Source organism: Seriola aureovittata, chromosome 3 (assembly GCF_021018895.1).
Source record: "Seriola aureovittata isolate HTS-2021-v1 ecotype China chromosome 3, ASM2101889v1, whole genome shotgun sequence".
NCBI classification, from domain to species: Eukaryota; Metazoa; Chordata; class Actinopteri; order Carangiformes; family Carangidae; genus Seriola; species Seriola aureovittata.
Window position 1 is genome coordinate 231,053 of NC_079366.1, and position 18,542 is coordinate 249,594.

The window sequence follows — 18,542 nt, forward strand, 5'->3', positions numbered from 1 at the left end:
TTAATACAAAGTACTTTGAGTAATATTGTCCTAAAGTTACAATACTTTTACTTAAGTACAATTGGTGGCTCTACCCACCTCTGCCTATATCAAGAAACTTTATTAAAAAAAATAAATAAAAAAAAAGGAACTAAACCTTGTAAGGAAAAATACTAATTTTATACTTTGATATGAGGCAACATTGCCACCTTGTGACCAAAATCAGCAACAACATGCTACTGTACCGCTCACATAAAATCTGCTTCACATTTTACTTATTTCACAACAATGTTACACTCAAAATAAAACAAATAAACACTTAGGGCAACTTTGAGAACTATCTCACATCAGTATTTGAATGAATGCACAACACGGCTACATGTATTTTGAGTTTGAGTTCCTGTTTATTTCTGAGAAAACAATTATATTCACTTCCGCTGTAATTATGAGTGTTTAACATTGTATATTTTTGTATTCTTTTTTTTGAAATCCACACTCAGTGTAAACGCCAACTGCCTGTGCACTGCTGAAAAGGAAAGTAAAGAAAACAAAGCATATCAACCTTTGAACTTTTTATTCCCCCACTTACCTGGTGTGAGCCTGGTGATAAACCCTGAACAAGTACCCAGTTTGAACTTTACTAGTAGTTTCTCCACTACACCCAGAATGACATTAGCTGGACACCAAATGAGCCATCAGTTCAACCAGCTTGAAACCAATTACATTACAGATCACACAACCTTTTAAACTGATCGTAGCTGTTTTTATTTGTTTTAACAGCAAAAAATCCCAAAACATTATTATTAGTATTAACATATAGTTAATACTATATGACCAGTATCAAGTCATATACATTATTTTATGTCCATCTTGTACAGATAAATACAGGTAGCCTATCATGCCAGTATTGATGCCCAAATGGATCATATTTATAATTATACAGACTTACAGCTACCAAATTGGACTAAAATGGTTCATCAAGTGTCACTCTTTGTTGGAATGTGCAGGCAATGCCTTTGAATATTGATTTAAGATTATGTACTTTACCTTGTCCTCTGCCATTCTTCTGAGGTTCTCCTCAGGAACGCCCCTTTCTCTCAGGGCAGAGAGAAACTGGTCCATGATCTGTAGGATTAAACAATTGAAGTAGTCATTCTTGTTAGCAGCGGCAACAAAATTGTTCCAACTCTTGACTACTGTCCCTTCACTATACAAAAGGGTTGTCATAATTCTTCAGATTAGTTAATTGGCTTGTCAAATCGTGATGGCTGGTTTACCAAGCAGACAGCCACATTTTGAATTGACCATGCAATCAGTATTGGACAAACTACTTAAGAAAGGTAGTGAGCACCGCGGTAAAGTTGACTAGTTATTGGATATTGGCTTGACGCTTGGTTTTAACTATAGTTTTAATCGGATACCACGGTAGTGTCCAGCTACGCTACCAGTTTCAGTAGGCCTACATTAAATTACCGACCCATGCACGACAGCGGCTGGGAAGGATCTTTCACATATCACTGCCCCAGGTAATGAGAGGACCGTCATCATTCATTTCGGAGAAGCTCTGCACAGCAGCAGTGCTTGATGAACTTCAGGGGAAAATGAAGCTTGTGTGTACGTTACCGCACAACTTCCTCAATAAAAGAGCTAAGCTACTGAAAAGTTAATTAATAGAGAAAATTAAGAAAACAGCGACGCTGCGGCCAATCTACTGATAAATGTAGCCTAGCTAAACTCCTATGCTAGGCTAGGTAGCGACTCTACTGCCCATCACTGCAAGCAATGCTGTGCCACACAAACCATAATAATGATAATAATAAAAACCACACATATCAAAGCACTATTAAAAGAATTCATACACGTTTGATTACATTAGCATACACATAACATCCGGTTAAATAAATGTTGTTAACGTTAATGTTACCTTAGCTGAAGCAGCCGGTGGCAGCTCGTGGGCTGAAATGAGGATGCTCCGGTCCAGTCCAGCACACAATCATCACACCTGACCTTCATTATATTGAGATAACGAAATAATTAATTCGTAATGTCGAGAAAACAATCTTTGTTATCTCGTGATAACGAAATAATGAAATCGTTATCATGAGAAAACAATCTTTGTTATCTCATGATAACGAAATAATTAATTCGTTATCACGAGAAAACAATCTTTGCTATATCGAGACAACGAAATAATAAGTTGTTATAACGAGAAAACAGTGCCAATTAAAAGAAAAAAACTAAAAATTGAAAAGGAGCATGGCCGTTCTCGGCTTCCGTAGATTTTAGCTCTTGCAGGATACTCTCTGCAGCACCTTGGACTCGGTCCTCACAGCCTTCCATGCCATTTGCTCTCAAGAATCGGGAAATTGCGGGGACAAAACGATCAGTCCAGAGCCTTTTTATAAGGCTATCAAAGTGGCGCTCACAGAAACACCCAGTTATCTCCAACTGGTGGTGTTTCTGGCTGGGGTGACTGATCTGGCAGCCGTAGCAGTTCTCCCGAAACTTCACACCAGTTGGGTTGTTGTCGACAGCAGAGCAGACACCCACCGCATTGTGTGAGTCAGCAGGGGGTGGTGGAGACAGTGGAGATATCGGGGTGCCCTGATCATCAGAGATGGAGGAAGAGATGGGGATGATCGAGGTGATGGGGGAGATGTCCAGGGCGGCTGAGAAGGAGAAGATGGAGGAGACGGTGTTGACAATGATGGTGATGGCGGTGACCAGGACGATTGTGATAGAGGGAACCCGCTGCACGGGGTGTTGTCCGGAAAAAAACAAACAAAAAAAACATCACATGCTGTTTTAAAAATCTCTTTACACAGACATTTTGGCATAAAACAACAACTTATAGATTATAATTTACATACCTACCCTACCTACCATTCATCATTAGTAGTCTGGGTGTCAAGTGATTTTCGGCCTACACAGATGACCAGTTTGCGCACCAGACGGTATATCGTCAAAAACAAGACGTTTTCTACCACCTTCATAAAAAGTGTTGATTCTTCCTCTTTTGATTGCCTCGTCAACTTCACTAAACACATTTTGCACAGCCCGCCAGTTGCACCACTGGATAATGAAAAGGGTTTTAAACCACGCGTAATATTCTTCCAGAGTGAGTGGGTATGGGCGTAATAGCCATTCTTCACGACCTCTGGTCGCAATCACCTTCTCTCTGTCTTCACAAACACTGAGAAAAATTAAATGAGCGATTGAAGCGATCGGCCTCAACACTACATTTTCACACATGCAACACTGACCCACTGCGACACATACATTATATTATATACTTAGAGCGGCTGGTCCTGGCTCACCTTAAAACCCTTCTACCATCCACCCTGGACCCCCTCCAATTCGCCTACCGCCAGAATAGGAGTACGGAAGATGCCATCTCCATGGCACTACACTCCGCCCTCTCTCACCTGGACAATAACAACACTTATGTGAGAATGCTGTTCATAGACTTCAGCTCAGCATTCAACACCATAATCCCCTCCAAGCTGATCACCAAACTCAGCGACCTGGGTATCAACGCTTCCCTCTGTAACTGGATACTGGACTTCTTGACCAACAGACCCCAGTCTGTTAGGCTAGGAAACCACACCTCCTCTACCCTCACCCTGAACACCGGCGTCCCTCAAGGCTGCGTGCTGAGTCCTCTCCTCTACTCCCTCTTCACCTACGACTGCACACCTGTACATGGTTCCAACTCCATCGTCAAGTTTGCAGACGACACAACGGTGATTGGCCTCATCAGAAACAACGATGAGTCAGCGTACAGAGAAGAGGTCCAGCATCTGGCAGAGTGGTGCGCCGACAACAACCTGGCCCTCAACATCAAGAAGACCAAAGAACTCATTGTGGACTTCAGGAAGAGGAGTGACACACCCGCCCCCCTGCTCATCAACGAGACGGAGGTTGAGCGTGTCACCAGCTTCAAGTTCCTGGGTGTCCACATCTCCGAGGACCTCTCCTGGTCTCTCAACACCTCAACCCTGGTCAAGAAGGCTCACCAGCGCCTTTTCTTCCTGAGGAGACTCAAGAAGGCCCACCTGTCACCTCAGATCCTGGTGAACTTCTACCGCTGCACCATCGAGAGCATCCTCACCAACTGCATCTCGGTGTGGTATGGTAGCTGCTCTATCGCGGACCAGAAGTCACTCCAGAGGGTGGTGAAAACCGCCCAACGCATCACCGGTTCTCCCCTCCCCTCTATCGAGGCTGTCCAGAGCAAGAGGTGTCTGCGGAAGGCGCGCAGCATCGTGAGGGACAGCTCTCACCCCAGCCACAGACTGTTTTCCCTCCTCCCCTCAGGGAAACGCTACAGGGTTCTCCGCTCCAGGACCAGCAGGTTCAGGAAAAGCTTCTTCCCTGCAGCGGTCACCCTGCTGAACTCACAACCCCGGTGTCCCCCCCCACACACACACAACCCAGAGACTGTGACTGCCACACCAACCCCCTCAGCCACCTAACCTTGCACTGAACTGTTCTGAACCGTCTCTACTCATTGTCTAGCACTCACTGTATTTATTCCCGCTACCTCATCATTGTAATTTTGTACCCTACATATGCACATCTCCACTTTACTTATGCACACCCTCACTTTACATACCTGTACAGCACACACTTGCACTTTAACTGCTCTTTTGCACTTCTGGTTAGATACTAACTGCATTTCGTTGTCTTAGTACGTGTACTCTGTGCAATGACAATAAAGTTGAATCTAATCTAATCTAATCTAATCTAATATCGTCTCAGGGAGACCAGGCTGGTCAAGGTCGGGGCAGACCACAGAGTGAAACAATTTCCAATCATGGAAACCATGCTCTGTGATTCGGAATTTCTGTAAAAAAAACGCCTGCACTAGTACTCCCACAGAGTGTAACCTTTCCATCATGATATTCAACAGAATAAACGTACCCCCCCTCGAACTCTATCTTAAAACCATCCGAAGGCTTTATACTCTTTTTGCGATGAGGCGCATCCTGTTCGGAATAAGCACACATACCTGCAATACCGCAGGTATTGGTGATGTCCTGTTTTCCATTGTTAGGCATCTTTTTGCTAAAAAGCGCCCTCTTATTCTTCTTCTAGTCTGAAAAAAAGGGTATATATACAGTATCACAATCAAAACACACCCACTAGGAGGTGCAGATTTAAAAAACAAACCTTTACACAAACACAAACATCAGCTAACACACTACCCTTAATTTCCCCTCCTACATCCTATGCAGAAAACAAAAAAGAGAAAAAAACAGATCAAAATAGCTACAGTGTTTCATTTCATCTGTATTCAAACAATTAGCAGGAAAATGTGTACAGGATGACGGCAGATATGGGGGTGCGGCTTATCGACCTGTGAGCTGGTTTATAGAAGATACGTGCACAAGCACGAGCACAAAGGTGCCATACTATTACCATCTACACTGTAAACCCAGATTTTGATCATTACTTAAACTTTTATGTTTTGTAAAAACCTGCTATCATTACTAAACAACATTAGTTGATTGTACTATTTAGCTGAAAGATTGATTGTTAGTAGAGATAACTTGGTATGTTAAGTTTTGCAAGAAAGGGGAGGGGCCTAATTCATAAATGTCCCTGGTCACATGACAAGGCCAGCGCAACGGTGCTTGCACGGAGGTCGACACTGACTCGGCAGGACGAGCACAGGCAGCTACAGTAGACGGTCTGTCTGCACCCTCACAGCTTTACTGAACACCTTGAACGGTTAGTATGTAAAATAAGTAGCCTAGTTATCTTTGTGGGAAATTTTAACACCCAAAAGCTTGGAGATAATTTGTTGACGCTGTTTTTTCTCTGTCACATGTTAATGTACTGTTTGAACCTGTGCATGCATGCTTATTGCTAGCTAATGTCCACTCAAAATAGTGTCAGCTGAATGTTAAAGCTTAAAATTAGCATAGTGTTAACAGTCTGAGGACAGCTCAAATACCGGCGAGTTTGCGCGACTATAATTTAAATTTCCACCATTTCACGCGGTAAAAAAGCGGTTCAACTGCTGTCGGAGGCAAGAGTGTAGCAGGCGCTGCCGTTGTGAAGTGTTAATGTTGTGGATGCCATGAGCTGCGCGCCATCGTGGAGAGAATCTGGAGAGGTTTGGATAACATGGAGTGTTGTAGCTGATCCACAGGGCGAGCACATGTTGTGCACGTAGCAAATCGCTTCGTTGTATGAACTTTCACTGTGGATGTGGACATGGAAACTGTTGCAAACTAACCACTACTACGCACGACCTTGGTTGCAAGAAATAGTACATCGGTATTGTTTTTTGAAGTATTCAACTCAACCGCTCCGTGTCCACTCTGTTTCCCACTCTCACTCTCTCTCGCACGGACAGGCTTGTTTACATGCCGGTTTTATGTGTAACACAGACGTCGTTTCGGGTCTATTACCATTTTGTTATTTAACAGCGATATTGTTGAGCTGAGTTGAACTGAGTTGTTGAACTAAAAGTTTTCTTGTTTTCTATTTTTACAGATCCTTGTGTTGTGAGGATGCTTTGGAAGTGTAAGTATTGTGAGTTTATGTGTGAAAAAAGGGGTTACCTTTTAAAACATTATTGGTTAAAACACGGCAACTATGGTAGAACTGTCCCATTTCCCTGCTTACACCAATGTGTCAACTCCATTAATGCACTTAATGTCCACTTAGCAAAGATTCACCACTACTTTGCAGATGGCTTGCCTTGTATAGCTCAATTGATCTAGGTTCTTAGGTTGTTGGTTTTCTTTTGCTCTCTGTATTTTTCAGGTGTTTATGGAGTTCAGCAGGAATGTGGGCAAAAACCTCAAGCAGGAATTCTATGAAAGCATTGATCGGTACAATCCTCGTCTTCTTGAGTTATTTTCGTTCCAAGAGAGAGAATGTTGGATAGTTGTTGACACAGATTTCACAACAGACCAATGTAGGTCCATACACATTATGTCCTGTTTTCCATTGTTAGGCATCTTTTTGCTAAAAAGCGCCCTCTTATTCTTCTTCTGCTCTGAAAAAAAGGGTATATATACAGTATCACAATCAAAACACACCCACTAGGAGGTGCAGATTTAAAAAACAAACCTTTACACAAACACAAACATCAGCTAACACACTACCCTTAATTTCCCCTCCTACATCCTATGCAGAAAACAAAAAAGAGAAAAAAACAGATCAAAATAGCTACAGTGTTTCATTTCATCTGTATTCAAACAATTAGCAGGAAAATGTGTACAGGATGACGGCAGATATGGGGGTGCGGCTTATCGACCTGTGAGCTGGTTTATAGAAGATACGTGCACAAGCACGAGCACAAAGGTGCCATACTATTACCATCTACACTGTAAACCCAGATTTTGATCATTACTTAAACTTTTATGTTTTGTAAAAACCTGCTATCATTACTAAACAACATTAGTTGATTGTACTATTTAGCTGAAAGATTGATTGTTAGTAGAGATAACTTGGTATGTTAAGTTTTGCAAGAAAGGGGAGGGGCCTAATTCATAAATGTCCCTGGTCACATGACAAGGCCAGCGCAACGGTGCTTGCACGGAGGTCGACACTGACTCGGCAGGACGAGCACAGGCAGCTACAGTAGACGGTCTGTCTGCACCCTCACAGCTTTACTGAACACCTTGAACGGTTAGTATGTAAAATAAGTAGCCTAGTTATCTTTGTGGGAAATTTTAACACCCAAAAGCTTGGAGATAATTTGTTGACGCTGTTTTTTCTCTGTCACATGTTAATGTACTGTTTGAACCTGTGCATGCATGCTTATTGCTAGCTAATGTCCACTCAAAATAGTGTCAGCTGAATGTTAAAGCTTAAAATTAGCATAGTGTTAACAGTCTGAGGACAGCTCAAATACCGGCGAGTTTGCGCGACTATAATTTAAATTTCCACCATTTCACGCGGTAAAAAAGCGGTTCAACTGCTGTCGGAGGCAAGAGTGTAGCAGGCGCTGCCGTTGTGAAGTGTTAATGTTGTGGATGCCATGAGCTGCGCGCCATCGTGGAGAGAATCTGGAGAGGTTTGGATAACATGGAGTGTTGTAGCTGATCCACAGGGCGAGCACATGTTGTGCACGTAGCAAATCGCTTCGTTGTATGAACTTTCACTGTGGATGTGGACATGGAAACTGTTGCAAACTAACCACTACTACGCACGACCTTGGTTGCAAGAAATAGTACATCGGTATTGTTTTTTGAAGTATTCAACTCAACCGCTCCGTGTCCACTCTGTTTCCCACTCTCACTCTCTCTCGCACGGACAGGCTTGTTTACATGCCGGTTTTATGTGTAACACAGACGTCGTTTCGGGTCTATTACCATTTTGTTATTTAACAGCGATATTGTTGAGCTGAGTTGAACTGAGTTGTTGAACTAAAAGTTTTCTTGTTTTCTATTTTTACAGATCCTTGTGTTGTGAGGATGCTTTGGAAGTGTAAGTATTGTGAGTTTATGTGTGAAAAAAGGGGTTACCTTTTAAAACATTATTGGTTAAAACACGGCAACTATGGTAGAACTGTCCCATTTCCCTGCTTACACCAATGTGTCAACTCCATTAATGCACTTAATGTCCACTTAGCAAAGATTCACCACTACTTTGCAGATGGCTTGCCTTGTATAGCTCAATTGATCTAGGTTCTTAGGTTGTTGGTTTTCTTTTGCTCTCTGTATTTTTCAGGTGTTTATGGAGTTCAGCAGGAATGTGGGCAAAAACCTCAAGCAGGAATTCTATGAAAGCATTGATCGGTACAATCCTCGTCTTCTTGAGTTATTTTCGTTCCAAGAGAGAGAATGTTGGATAGTTGTTGACACAGATTTCACAACAGACCAATGTAGGTCCATACACATTATGTGCTTGGCATTGTTCTTTACAGGTTTTGTAAAAACATCCTAGTGCCACTCTATTAGTTGTGCAATTCAGTTTCTTATAGATCATTGACTTTCTTATAGATCTTTATTTGTTTTTCATTTTAGCTATCTAACTTGTTATTCTGTTTAATTCCCAAAAGACTACAGAGCCAACTAAAATCCGGACACAGGTGCTCAGAGGGCTTCCAATCATCCTGGGAGACAACCCCACAAACTTCTTCAAAGCAGGCTTTGTAAGTAAGCTCTTGCTTTCTTTTAATTGTCTACATGACACTCTAATAGTATATTGATTCAATTTTTTTTTTCAAATGAGAAGTCTAATGTAATGATTGTGCTCTTCTGTTATTCTTATCAAGGAATCTGATGATGATTCTTTCCGTGACATCGGGATACTTCTCATTGAGCGTGAAGGTGCTGTGCCCACATCTTCCCAGCATCTCAGTCCAGCTTCGTTGAAAATCATCATTGAGGGTGAAGTCGTGATGGGAAACATTCAAGATCTGCCAAAACCAATGTGCATTCTGTTTGGACTCACATATGCACTCCATCTTAACTATCCCAAGACTACGAAGCTCACATTTCAGTTCATCCAACAGGTACTGCTCTCGTTAGGCCACACTGACCTAAAAACAAAGCTACAGACTTTGAAACATCAGCTCACAATGTAAAGAGATGTCAGCACTACTGTAATAAGCTGTTGACTACTTTTTTTTTTTTGCCACACCAGTAAAAACACTTTCTGACCAGTGGGGTAAACCTTTTTTATTTTCTGTAAAACAGGCTGACGAACAGGCACACGTGAAACGCAGACACACACACAAACAACAGACACATGGTCTAGCCTCCTCCAGGAGGCTAGACAGTGATCACTGGCGTCCCAGAGTCACTCCCCTAATGCCAGCCATCATTGCTCCTCACACCACGACTATTTTCTTTATCTTGCCTATGCTACCACAAACAACACCATCATCAACTCTGACAAAACACACTAGCAGATTAAGCAGATTCAGCAAACAAACTCCCCTAAACAGTTGGAGAAAGTGGCGGCCATTTTGAATGAGGGAGGTAGAGTCAAGGAGAGATGCCTTTTGAGCTAAACTCTCCCCCGCCGGGTTAGGCTGTGCTCTACCCCCCAAGACTATATCAGGCCTTAGCTTTGTAATGGCTATTTCCTGGGGAACAACAAGCTTTCCTCCTAAATCTACCTGCATTTCCCAATCACAAGCACCTTCTAAGCTGCCTTGCCTTCTTGTTGTCTTACCAACTTTCTCTCCCTCTTGAACAAACTTGATTGCACCTTTCTTTGTTTTAGGTCCTCCTAAATTTGCCTGCCTCCTAACTCTTCAATTCCTGCAGCTAAGCTTTTTAGAACCTGGTTATGTCGCCACGTATACCTGCCTTGCGACAGACTAACCTTACAGCCTGACATAATGTGCTTTAAAGTTGCAGTACCTGAACACAATGAACATAGTGGGTCTCCATTTACCCAGAGTTTTAGGTTCTGGGGAGTTGGCAGTACATCATAAGTTGTCCCTATCAAGAATCTAATACTACTTTCCTCCATGTTCCAGAGTTCTTTCCAGCTAAGCTTTTTCTTGTCTACACCTTCCCAATTCACCCACTGTCCCTGCTTAGCCTGGGCCACTGCCTTAGCACCCCTTAATAATTCCTCCTGTCTACGAACCTGCTCCACGACTAGCTTTCACTTCTCCTTGGGACCTGCTCTACTCCACACTGGTTTGCTTGGGCCAAGCCACAAGCCTCCCTGGCCTATTTGGACATTACCCACAATCTCTGTATGTCTAAGCGTTGCTTCTGCCTCCTGCACTGCGATTCTTGGATTCCACTTTCACCCCTTGATTGGGTTTGGAACCACCTTACTAACTACCGCATCTTTGCTAACCTTGGTACATTTAAACTCCTCCACCAGACTAGTTACTGGGAGCTGAAGTATGTCTTTCCCATACAGTGCCACTGTGCTTAAACATCTAGGAACACCTGGCCACTTCCTAATGTAAAAGCTAACTAATTTTTCCATTTTTTCTGCAGTGGATATTGGAATCTCATATACAGACAGTGGCCACATCAGCCTGGGAAATAACCCAAACTGCAGACACCACAGTTTCAACTTTCCTGGAAGCCCCGATTTATCTATTCTATCCAGTCCCTCAGCAACATCCTTCCGAAACTGCACTACCTGTTCTCCGTCATTCAAGTCTGCCTTGTACTACCTACCTGGACTCTTTACTGATTTTTCCCTAATTATTGGAATTTCCTCTTCATCTATTACAAACTTCCTATCACTTAACTTCCCTCTGCTTATTGAGATACTTCTAGACTTACTAGGCTTGATTTTCATACTAGCCCACTTTAAGTTTTTATTAAGTCTCTCAAGTACTCTTTTCATACATGGCACCGTTGTAGTTATCAACGTCATGTCATCCATGTAGGCCCTAATTGGTGTAAGGCGCATCCCATCCTGCCGCCTCTCTCCACCTACAACCCACTTAGAAGCTCTAATGATTACCTCCATCACCATTGTGAATGCCAATGGAGAAATCGTGCACCCTGCCATAATGCCCATTTCTAGCCTCTGCCATCCTGTTGTGAAGCCTGCTGTGCTTAAGCACAGCCTAATATCTTGGAAATACAATTTTACAAAATTAACCACTACTCCAAGCACTTTAAAATAATCAAATGCCTCCCAAATAAGGCTATGTGGCACTGAACCAAACGCATTTGCTAAATCCCAAAATATGACATTCAAGTCTCTTTTCTCTGTCTTGGCTGCCTGAATCTGATGCCAAATCATGCTAGTGTGCTCTAAACATCCTGCGAACCCTGGTATTCCTGCCTTCTGTACTGCAGTATCAATTAAGCTATTCCTTTCTAAATAACTAGTTAATCTCCGTGCGACTACGCTAAAGAAGATCTTCCCCTCTACATTTAGGAGAGAGATCATTCGAAACTGACTCAGGTCTGAGGATTCCTTCTCCTTTGGGATAAAAACACCTCCTGCCCTACACCATGCTCTGGGAATAACCTGTTTCTCCCAAACTATTCTTAATTGCCTCCACAAAAACTTTAGGATATCAGGTGCGCTTTTATAAACCCGGTAGGGGACTCCATTTGGCCCTGGGGCCGAAGAAGCCTTTGCACGCCTGACTACCTCCTCAACCTCCTTCCACCTGGGTGGTCTAACATCCATCTCATGATCTATCTTTCCTACTGGCGGCATGTCAGGTGGAAGGCCTATTACTCTATTCTGCTCAAAATCTGAATATGTGTTTCTTAGATATTTTTCTACTTCTAACTTTGTTGCCTTAAGCTGCCCTCCCTTTTCCTGGTTAAACAATCCTTTGAGCAAACTTGAAAGGGTCCCTGTAAAACGCTGTCCTTACATACTCATTATTCTTTCTCTTTTTCCTAAGATATTCAGCCCTTCTAAGTACTGCTAGTCTGCCTCTCAAATCTTCTTGCAACACATTAATTCCCCCCCTCTTTTCCTCTGTTGCCCTTTTCCACTGCTTTCTTAATTGTCTTCTTTCCTTAACTAATTTCTCCATTTCCCTTTGCCGTCTAGACTTAACTGTGCTCTTTCAACCCTCTTTCTGTCTTGCACCCCAAATCTTTCTGCACCATAGGAGTAAATTATATCCCCCATCTTCTCTAGTCTATCGCTTGCATTTCCTCTTAGTCTGCTTAAAATTGCTGACAAATCTCTATTGACTGACTCCCATTCTTTCTTGCTATTTGCCCTGGGCCATTTTACTCTAGTTTTCTTCTCCATATTTCTCTCCTTGACTGGCCTATTCACCTCAGTCTCAGCTGCATCCCCTCTTGTACTCTCCTCTTCCCCCTTTGTAGCTGTGTTATTGATATCCTTCGAACTGTGGTTTTCTACCTGTCGCTGGACTTCATCCGACTTATTCGATTGACTTCTTAAAAAGTATCCCCAGCTGCCCAGCCTCTAAAAGCCCCATCCAAGGTTCCTGGGAGAAAGTTAGGGCTATCAGCGATCGGATTAAAAACTGGCGTAAACCCTGATCTGCCTTCCATATGTCGTGTGAACCTCCATGCTCTAACAGTATTAACCCTTTGATGCATAACATGGGTCAAAAGTGACCCGACAGAGCTTTAATTGTAAATATCTTTGCAATTAATTCATTTCACAACTCAGAATTCTAGGAATTCCTCAACTAACTTGTTTTTGATCATCACAAATTCTTATTTTCATGTTTACTTTTTTTAATAAATATCATTTTTGTATGACTACCCTTCTAAAGCACAACATGGGTCAAAAATGACCCGTATTCATTTCCTATGTGATTTCATGCATGGCTGTGTTTCTTTGCTATATCATTTAAAAATATATTAATTTAATCATTTAATATTTCAAAGTATTCATTACATATATTGTTTGTGATTACCATAAATTGTTTTTTTTTCATTTTCTCTGTCTACATGTTGGAACTAAAATAGGTTTTGTATCACTACATCAAGTTTACACACATGGGTCAAAAGTGACCCGTGCAAGTGTCAATTTGATAGGAACCTTTTATTTATAAAATGCTTGCAGTTAGGAACTTTTTTTTACTGCGGACTACTACAACTTTTCACTTCTCAGAACTAAACTGGACAACTGCTTTTTCACTTCTGATTCATGTATGTATTTTTTTTACAAATGTTTTACCCTAAGAAAAATATCTTCTATATATAAAATATAACTGCAGATAACATTTGAACATTATCCCTACCTGGTGGGAAAGATAAATATGCCCAGTATTACATTAGCATATTCCATTCTAGCTAGCTAACATTAGCTAATGTATACCATATCATGTATGAAATGTAATCACTGTATACTATTTTTAACTTTATTCAACTCAATTTTTTATGTTTGTCAATCTTTCAATACATACATAATAATAAATAAATACATTTGTTTTGCTAATAAACACAGTTATATTAGGTATAAGCTAATGTCAGCTAGGTTAACAAAATAAAACTTGAAATAGAAAAGTGTACTGTGTATAATTTATCAACAGATGCTGTTACAACCCGGCTCACAGGGGAAAGGGAAGCAACACAAAACCCAGTTGGTAATAGGTATAAAGTTGTTTATTTTATCGTAAATTGTAGAAATAATGATTTATATGAAGAAAAAAAAACACAAACCAAGGAATGGGGCCGATGGGTGCTGTCCAAATCAAAAACAGAATATAACAAAAAGAGGACTCTTTATGAGCTAATCGGTACAAGGAATTATCCACTTGAAAGTAAAAGGAAAAACAAAACTGGCTACAAAGGCCGACTAAAGAACCAAAAATACACTGGAAACAGTACCCCTGCACCTAGTGTTTGTAACAATACAAATGGCTACCAGCAGATAAACCAGCAAAATCAGTGTCGTTAGTAGATCTAAACCTGACCCCACTTCCAGGCTTTCAAGAACAATAGCAGTAATCATAAAACAAAACTGTTGAACAACAAACGACCACTCTATGCTAATCACAAGGTTCACACTCTACCAATGTTCTTATAACAAAGAGGCGAGCTGCCACTAATAGTCAGCTGCCTCGACTGACAGACGGGCCGGAGCTTAATAGCTGGGGTTCCTGATTGGGCGGCAGGGATTGGCCAGCTGCAGACAAACCGCACCAATCAGGCTAGAGAGGGTGGAGCATCTGTGTGAACAGGAACAGGCCGCTCGGCAGGCAGCCTGGCAAACAGAAAATTAAGCACAACAAAAGAGGCCAGAGTAGCGGCCGTAACAGATGCTGAAAACATTATTTTGATTTTCTCCATCCACAGTGTTAGTATGGCTCATCGCACTCATTCAGGTTTCAAAGCTGAAATGGTCATTGAGATGTTACATCAAGCACAGGATGAGGAAGATGGAGCAATCCTTGATCCTAACTCTGAGTCTGACCTCTCTGATGATGACCAAGACTATGTGCCACAGGGTCAAGCTGAAGTTGCAGGCGATGAAGAAGACTCCTTTGAGGAGCCAGAAGACTCATCTGATGAGTCCTCTGAAGAGGAAACTCACAGCCAGGCCAATAGGCTAAGTAAAAAGGGGTCTTACTGGAATGAGCAACCCCCCGCTCAAAGCAGGGCAAAAACCCATAACATCATGAGGAGGTGTCCAGTACCCGCATTTGGTTCAACAACCATTTCACCAAAAGATGCCTGGGAGTTGTTCATTAGTGATAACATCATAGAGGAGGTTTTAAGATGCACTAACTAACAGAACAAGCCAGATATACCACCTGTCATGAAGCCAAACAAATTGAGAGAGAAGTACAGTGCCGAATTTGGATTCTGTGGCAACATGACGATGGTGAGCTATGTCCCGAAAAAGGGGAAGGCTGTTGTGCTGCTAAGCACCATGCATGAAGACACAGCAGTGGATGACCATAGTGTCAAGAGGAAGCCAGAAGTGATCCAGTACTACAACCAAACGAAATCTGGAGTGGACACAATGGATCAAATGGTTCGCACGTACACCTGCAAGCGGAGAACACGGAGGTGGCCCATGGTGCTCTGGCACAATATGCTGGATGTTGCCACCCTCAATGACTTCACCAGCTACACTGCACAACACCCTGGTTACATGGGTGGTGTGACTAATGCCCGGCGGCTCTTCATAAAGGAGCTGGGCAAAGAGCTGGTCATGCCACACATGAGGAGGCGCATGGAGAGCACGCCCCACCTCCAAACCCATATCACAGAGGCAATGGGAAGCTGTGGGTTAACCAGGGCAGGAGGACCAAGTGAAGAGGAAGAGGTGCAAGATGTGCCCAGCTCGCAAATATCGCAAAGCTAGCAGCTGGTGTTCCAAGTGCACCAGCCCTGTGTGCAAGGAGCACAAACATGTCGTTGTTGTTTGTGAGGCATGTAGGTGCTATATTGCATCAGACTCGTATGAGTTTATTTGATCATTTTTCTTTTCTTTTATTAATTCATTTTATATGTTCAGCATTCACCACAGTTCACTGCAGTAACACTTCAGGTTCACTGACAGTTCAAACCCAGTGTTATTGGTTGTATGCTTTATGCTATGTGTGAGTGTGACAAAGTGACAAATAAACATTTCAAATATTAACTGTGTTATTCTTTGGTCCAAATCACTGCTAAAATAAAGTTTTTTGACAAAATCATTGTTATAGTATGTAATTTTTTTTTTTTAAAAATCACACTTACATACCTGGGTCATTTTTGACCCAGGTATGTAAACTTGATGTAATATTACAAAAACTATTTCAGTTTATTAATTAAGAAAGAAGATACAAAAATAATGTTTTATGGTTTTCAAAAACAAGATATTTAATGAATATTTTGAATATTAAATTATGAAATAAGTTGCTTTCCAAAAATATAGCAAAGAAACACTCAACCATGCATGAAATAACACTGTATGTCAATACGGGTCATTTTTGACCCATGTTGTACCTTAGAGGGGGTTTGCATAGCTTGTGCATCTAAGGGTTAATTGTAACTGGGTTGCTGCAAAGCTTTTTAATGCACTTCATCTTGTCAATAAATAGTAGATTTTTCAGAGGACATTTGGATAAGGACTTCTCGAGGTCAAGCCAAATTGAGGAAGCCTCATCTTTAATCCAATCAGCTATATATCTTAGATGGGCACTCAATTGATATCTCTTAATATCTGGGAGATTCAGTCCACCCATAGTGCTTGGTAACTGCAACACTGACATCCTGATCCGTGGTCGACGTTTACTCCAGATAAAAGAACTAAACCAACCATACAGTTTTTTCACTATTTTATGATTGAATAAGATGGGAAGCATTGTATGGGATAGAGCAAACGTGGAAGAATATTCATTTTCAAAAGTGAGAATCGGCCCAGCCATGATATTGGAAGATTATGCTGTTGGGACTCATCATTCAAGATACCAGATGTTTCTTTGCTCCACTGGACAAAGGAACTCACACTCCACAGTTCCTCACCGTTCACACCTGGGGACGACCCTTCCCCCCACGGACCTTACTGGCCAGCCAGTGTGGGTCAGCGTGTGACATGTGGCCCCCAAGGGTGTCACCAAACAAAACCAGTCCTCTGGCCCTCTTCTCTCTCTCTCTCTTCCCTTCTTGACTTGCTCTGGAGAGCAGCTTCTGCTCTCTCCTCTCGGTTCTTCAAATGGCAACAAGGCCCCAGCTTTGCTACCTGAGAAACCAGCTCCCTCGCCGGCCTGCTCACAGCAGCCTGCAAACACTCTTCTCCTCAACAGCAGCGACCTGCTTCGGATTAACTGTGAGTGAACCAAATCCTCTTCAGAATCAGCAGCTACAACACAAGGCCAGCTGATTTTCCAAGCAACAGGAGTCGTAGCAGAGTTAGCATGGAACAGCTACCGTGGATTATTTTCAGCGTAGCCGGGTCTAGCATCATGTATTTAGCCCGAATGTCCCGCAGACGTTTCTTCACATCCTCAAATCCTTTTCGTTTGCGCAGAACCGAGGCTGACAAATCCTGGAAAAACATGATGCTGGATTCCTGGTACTTCACTTTGCGTCTCTGTTCTCGAGGTCGTCAATGAGCTCGGCAATTCTTTGTATTTGGTTTTCAAGCACCTGGACCCGTGCCTCAACCGTCTCGGAGGTGTGTTCGACAGCAGCGATCCTATCCTCTGCCTCGGTGGTCCTCTCCTCTATCTTTTTCAGCTGCTCTGCGTGGGCCTGTACTGTTTGGGATAATGCTATAAATGCTCCAATGCATTTTATTTTCAAGATAAATGGCAAAACACAGCCAATCTTATTATTACAAATTTATCATCAGGTCAACATCAACGCATCCAACCTAAAATGATTAATCTGAAAAAGGTAATTTCAAATCATTGAAACAATTATGTGTGTGGCTGTTGAATGTGTCTGCTTGCGGTTATTGTCTGTGTCTGTGCTGTTTGTGTGGTTGTTGGTGTTGTCCATGCTGGTTGTATGTGGGGGTGTTGAATGCATCACAAATTTACAAGAAAAAACATGGATGTGCCCTGAGATTATAGTGGTAAATCTATAAAAAAAAAAAAACAGAATTCACAAGAAACCTCTGCTCAAATGTACAAGAAATTACAAACAAGAATCTGTTTGATCTGCCTAAATGAAGGGAGGCCAGCACATGAACCAACAGAGACTATCATATCAGAACAATATCTAACTCCATCTACAAAGACTGATGATGCAACAATAACTGAACAATGTCTTATGTCTTTCTGCTACAACTCCTCTCAATTTTCACAGAAGTCACATCCTTCAGCCCGCTTCCTACAACATTTAAGTGTGTGTATGTGTCAGTGTTTTTTGTGTGTGGGACTGTGTAGTGAGTGGGTGTTTATGTGTCTGTTGTTTGTGTGTGTGTCTGCGTTTCACGTGTGCCTGTTCGTCAGCCTGTTTTACAGAAAATAAAAAAGGTTCACCCCACTGGTCAGAAAGTGTTTTTACTGGTGTGGCAAAAAAAAAAAAGTAGTCAACAGCTTATTACAGTAGTGCTGACATCTCTTTACATTGTGAGCTGATTTTTCAAAGTCTGTAGCTTTGTTTTTAGGTCAGTGTGGCCTAACGAGAGCAGTACCTGTTGGATGAACTGAAATGTGAGCTTCGTAGTCTTGGGATAGTTAAGATGGAGTGCATATGTGAGTCCAAACAGAATGCACATTGGTT

At 42.0% G+C, this 18,542-nt stretch overlaps 1 long non-coding RNA gene across 1 annotated transcript; it reads right to left on the reverse strand.

Annotated features, from left to right (window-relative positions):
- Positions 1-375: 375 nt before the first annotated feature.
- Positions 376-3,016, reverse strand: LOC130166592 (uncharacterized). The gene is made up of 4 exons (XR_008827166.1): positions 2,530-3,016; positions 1,904-1,986; positions 1,027-1,104; positions 376-505 (listed from the first exon to the last, which is right to left on the reverse strand). It is a non-coding gene; the product is annotated as an uncharacterized LOC130166592 (long non-coding RNA).
- Between the last annotated feature and the right edge of the window lie 15,526 nt (positions 3,017-18,542).